The sequence below is a fragment of the Eurytemora carolleeae genome, unplaced genomic scaffold (assembly GCF_000591075.1).
Source record: "Eurytemora carolleeae unplaced genomic scaffold, Eaff_2.0 scaffold556, whole genome shotgun sequence".
Classification (NCBI taxonomy): domain Eukaryota; kingdom Metazoa; phylum Arthropoda; class Copepoda; order Calanoida; family Temoridae; genus Eurytemora; species Eurytemora carolleeae.
Genome location: NW_019402189.1, coordinates 57,728 through 63,696, shown reverse-complemented (window position 1 = coordinate 63,696; position 5,969 = coordinate 57,728). Strand labels below are relative to the sequence as shown.

Below are 5,969 nucleotides of genomic sequence, written 5' to 3'. Positions count from 1 at the left end.
TACTTATACAACTAACCCCATCTAGGAACGTGAATTACTTATACAACTAACCACATCTAGGAACGTGAATTACTTATACAACTAACCCCATCTAGGAACGTGAATTGAAAACTACAGACTCTCTCTCCCGCCTAGATGAAGAACTGGAACAGGTGAACTATTATTTGATAGCTGTGCTGAGTGCCCGTGGTTGCCAGGGTTTAATATATTTTTTACAGTCAAAGTTACTCGACCCGCCGTTTATCCTTACTGAGAATTAGATTATGAGCTTTGCCTTTTGTTCCTTGTGTTCCTTGTGTTCCTTGTGTTCCTTGTGAAATTTCTGAAATTTTTTTTTCAAACGTGTTTTGATATTGAGCACAATGATGTTTGGATTTTTAAAGCAAACACTAGAAAGAAAATGTCCATGATTTCTTCCTACTAAAAATATGATGATTTCAAGATTTCCACTTTCTGAAATAATTGTTTTTCTTTAATTTGTTCTCAATATTTGTGTTTTAAATGAGAGTATATAAAACCTTTTTATAAATAATAAAAAGATAAAAAGAATTAAAAATATTTTTTTCAATTAAGATTTTTAGGTTCCTTGTCGTCTTCCACAACCAGGAGAAGAATGTGACCAATTCATATTCAGGTGTGTTGATAAAAAAATACCTTTATTGTCTGGCATCCAAGTGAGCACATACGTCCAGAGATGTTGTCTAGGTCAATGTCGAGGTTTCGTGAACTTTGATAATTTGCCTACAAAGAGTTCTCCTGAGATTTTCTTATTTTTCTCTTGCAAGCATAAAACCCCTAATTTACGCTTGTTTTAACTTTTCTGCACACTCTATCTCATCATCCAATTAGAGATGAATCCTAAAAATAAGCGCTAAACTGTAAACAAAGATGTGTAATTCTTCTGAAACAATAATGAATTGAATCATTGAAAAATTCCTCTACTGCGGAGGTTGTCTAAAATTATTGAAAACATTTTTTTTCTTCTTTCAATCCATAAATTTGTGAAAATCTGTGAATTTCAGTTGGGTGGTAAATCAAATCTTTAAATAAAAATATTTATCATGGTTGCCAACATAGATAGAAAATAAAAAATATGGGATTTTATTCTGTTTTTTCCATGCAACACTTATGTCGCATCGATTGAAATCAAATTAATGGTTTAGAGTAAAAAGCTAATTAATCATTAATCCATAGATTGATTTAACCTTCAATCAGCTCAACCAGAGGTTGGAACTTTTGAATATCAAAAGTAATTAAAGTTATGATATTAAATAGGTATACCAATCAGAAAACATAAAACCGCTCATTGGTCAGACACATCAAATGTAATGGTTCTCATTAGAGATGGTTGTGTGCGTTTTTTTGTTTATTTGCTCAATATTGGTTCGTTTTGTTGAGTAATTCAGAAAACATTTGAAATTCTTTTGTTTTTAAAATCATCTTTCACATTCCATTTGTTTTGTTCAATTAACTCGTTTGTCCTGTGAAATTATTTTTAGCTCTCATTGGTTTGCATATTCTTCAATATCTTATTGGCCAGGTGGTTCCAGGGCTTAAAGGAGATAAACCATTTAGATTAAACTTTCTTTTTTAAATATTTAGATATTTATGTAGTTTAGTCACTCAAATTAACCTTAGTGCTAAATCAACCAAAATTTCCTACCTGAGATTAAAGCCTAGTACTAAACCAACCAAAATTTCTGACCTCAGATTAAAGCCTAGTGCTAAACCAACCAAAATTTCCTTCCTCAGATTAAAGCCTAGTGCTAAACCAACCAAAATTTCCTACCTCAGATCAAAGCCTAGTGCTAAACTAACCAAAATTTCTGACCTCAGATTAAAGTTTATTGCTAAACTAACCAAAATTTCCTACCTAAGATTAAAGCCTAGTGCTAAACCAACCAAAATTTCCGACCTTAGATTAAAGCTTAGTGCTTTACAAACCAAAATTTCAGACTTCAGATCAAAGTTTATCGCTAAACCAACCAAAATTTCCTACCTCAGATTGAATTAAGTGCTAAACCAACCAAAATTTCTGACCTCAGATTAAAGTTTAGTGCTTTACCAACCAAAAATTCCGACCTCAGATTAAAGCCTAGTGCTAAACCAACCAAAATTTCCTAACTCAGATTGAAGCTTAGTGCTAAACCAACCATAATTTCTGACCTCAGATTAAAGCCTAGTGCTAAGCCAACCAAAAGTTATAACCTCTGTTTCATCTGGTGCAGAAGTTCATTTATAATTCATCTTGTACTTTATCCTAAACCTTGTATTTCCTAATTCAATTCAAATTTGCAAATATTCTTAACGCATTGGTTAGTCATGATGGTTTAAGAAATTGATTCAATAAGATCAATTGATATATTGACAGAGTAATTGATGTAAAGATATCTATTAATCGATCAGTAATTATTTGATTCATCAAACTTTTTTTAGTATAGATAAATCGATAAATCATTTTGTAATCAATTTGGTAAATTGATTGATTAGCTTGAACAATTGATTAAGTAATTGAATGATTTAAAAGTCTGATTACCTAATTGATTGACTTGATTAATTAAGATAATAATTTAATTTTAAATGATTAATCAATATGATTATTTAATTGATTAACTTGATTAATTAAGATAATAATTTAATCTAAAATTATTAATCACTTTGATTATTTAATTGATTAATTAATTAATTGATTTAACAATGTTATTTAAAATGATTAATCAATTTCATTGTTTAATTGATTACATTGATTAATTGACTTAATAATGTTATTTAAAATGATTAATCAATTTCATTATTTAATTGATTAAATTAATTAATTGACTTAATAATGTTATTTAAAATGCTTAATCAATTTGATTATTTAATTGATTAACTTGATTAATTAAGAGAAAAATTTAATTAAATTATTGATCAATTTGATTAATATTTGGTTAATTTAATGAATTGCTAAAATAATTTGATCAATTGTTTGATTACCTTGATCAGGGTATTAACTAATTTGATTAATTGATTGATTTAGCTTGTTTATTATTGATTGACTTGATATATTCCATGATTGACTGTTTAATATCATAATATATGGATTGATTGATTGATTGATTAGGTCTGGACAAAGTTCCTTCTCTTCTCCTCAGCTAAGTTCAGACTCTCCACAGCTTGGTCTTTCTCCACAGATTAGGAATACAAGCTAACCATTCATTCATTCATTCATTCATTCATTCATTCATTCATTCATCTATTCATCCTTTCATTCACCTTCCCTGTCCTCTGAAAAAAAACCCTATAATTTGTCAAAGCTAAGCTAGCATGGAAAGTCAAATAGGTTTATGATAAGCCAAATACTGTAAAAAGTCTGGCCGCACCATCAAAGGTGAAACCTGACCGAAATAGGATAGGGTCGAGCCCGTAAATGCTGCGCGTTACTAAGGCTGGTACAAGGGGTTGAGCCAGTAAATGCTGCGCATCACTAAGGCCTGTACAAGGGGTCGGGCCAGTAAATGCTGCGCGTCACTAAGGCTGGTACAAGGGGTCGGGCCAGTAAATGCTGCCTGTCACTAAGGCCCGTACAAGGAGTCTGGCCAGAAATGCTGCGCATCACTAAGGCTGGTACAAGGGGTCGGGCCTGTACAAGGGGTCGGGCCGGTACAAGGGGTCAGGCTGGTACAAGGGGTCGGGCTGGTACAACGGGTTGGGCCGGTTTGAATTCAAATTGACTCTAGTCCATCGTAAATATGTTGATTTTTTAGGCTACTGGTAAACCTATTTGCTCTGTATTAACATCAAATATAACATTACTTAATTATCATCTTTTAATTCCTGAAATAATGGTCCCACTGGATCAATGAGAATACAAACAAGTTATTGTTTTGCATAATAGATCTTAGTAGATGTTTTTGAATGATTGAATTTATAAATTACTTGTGAAATAAATTAGTGTTGATTCTCCTCGTATATCATTTTCTCCACTACAGATCAGGTCATTTTATGATTAGTTGAGTATTTGATTAGTTGATTAGTTGATTAGCTGATTAGTTGATTAGTTGATTAGCTGATTAGTTGATTAGTTGATAGATTGATTAATTTATTAGTTATTAATTGATTAGCTAATTAGTCGGTTAATTGATTAATTGATTGATTAATCAATGATAAGTTGATTAGTTGATTAGTTGATTAGTTGATTAGTTGATTAGTTGATTAGTTGATAAGTTGATTAGTTCATTAGTTGATTAGTTGATGAATTGATTAATTGATTAATAAAAGTTTAATATGTTTGCAGGGATTCAATAGAAGGCGATGAATTTGGGTGCACTCATAGGAAAAATTATATTTTTATTTGTAAAGTAAAATTAACACTTTAATCAGTGATGCCACTTTTTAATCGTGTTGTCACTTGAAATTATGTCTTTAGTCCCTTTAATATCACATTCGTACTTTAAATTTCTATATTAAATCCTTCAGGGATGAAATTAGAATCCCGAGTTGAAAGAAATTTTGAATTTTTCAGATTTCTAAACATTCACATGAATACTCAATTTTAATAATATGAGATACAAAAATGCTAATCTTAAAGTTTTAAGGAGAATTTTACAAAACTGATTACATTACATTATTTATTCTTTTTATTCATGCGTTTTTGTAATGCACTATATTTAGTCTCACTAGATGGGGCTAATTCATTTGCTGTACCGTCCCGTTTTGCCTTGTATAGTCTATATGACATGTGTACCGTCCCGTTTTGCCTTGTATAGTCTATATGACATGTGTACCGTCCCGTTTTGCCTTGTATAGTCTATATGACATGTGTACCGTCCAGTTTTGCCTTGTATAGAATATATGTGTACCGTCCCGTTTTGCCTTGTATAGTCTATATGTGTACTGTACAGTGTGCTCTAGCCGCTTATAAAGAAGGGCCGGTACTTGAAATGTACGGTCCCGTTTTGCCTTGTATAGTCTATATGTGTACTGTACAGTTTGCTCTAGCCGCTTATAAAGAAGGGCCGGTACTTGAAATGTACGGTCCCGTTTTGCCTTGTATAGTCTATATGTGTACTGTACAGTTTGCTCTAGCCGCTTATAAAGAAGGGCCGGTACTTGAAATGTACCGTCCCGTTTTGCCTTGTAAAGTCTATATGTGTACTGTACAGTTTGCTCTAGTTGCTTATGAATTCGGGGCGGTACTTGAAATGAACCATCAGAGTTTTGAGTGATTGTCTCCGGTAGAATTTTACAAAATTTTGGATTTCAAATTTTCATAAATAATTTAGAGAGGTTTTTGATTTCTATTAGCTTTTGGAGAACATTTTCACCTGCGGATATAGACAAGTGTATACAAATGATAAATAATGAAAAAAATCTACTTTTCAGAAAGAAAAAAAAGTTTTTGTAACACCCTATATCTTAACCTGATGAAGCCTTTGATATTTTAAAGTATGAATTCTGTAAGATCAAATATAAGTCTACTTTAAAATATCAAAGGTTTACACCGTCAAGTTGCAAAGATATATGGATTCTAAAATTCAAGTTTGTGGCAAAAACTCCTTTATGGACTCTATATTGTCCGGTGAGCGTTTAGTTAGAAAATTTGATTTAAAAGGGACAGTAGCAGATTTTAAGCGTTACTTCTTTCAATCGAGTAAATTATTGACGTTGTTCATTTCCTTTCTTGTCTGTGTTGCATAACTTCACTATTCGTCTTTGAAGATAACCCAGCATTGAAATTTGTCAATATTCAGACAGAAAAGGAATATTTCCATTCCTTTCTCTTTATTCCTATTCCCTGGATGATGGTTATTTAACTGTGTGCTCAGCTAGCTGAACAGTACACTTATACAACTGTTTACTAATAATGATATACTATAGGTTAGTCCAAGGTTATAATGCAAGGAAAGTTAATGGCAGTTGCGTATACTCTGCGTACATATTGAAACCAGTTCTCTCTGGGCGGAATTTGTAAACAAGATACCTTCTTC

General features: G+C 31.9%; 1 long non-coding RNA gene across 1 annotated transcript; it reads left to right on the top strand.

Annotated features, from left to right (window-relative positions):
- Window positions 1-93: 93 nt before the first annotated feature.
- LOC111718256 (uncharacterized) lies at window positions 94-3,178 on the top strand. The gene is made up of 3 exons (XR_002769020.1): window positions 94-152; window positions 582-634; window positions 3,104-3,178. It is a non-coding gene; the product is annotated as an uncharacterized LOC111718256 (long non-coding RNA).
- The last annotated feature ends 2,791 nt before the right edge of the window (window positions 3,179-5,969 follow it).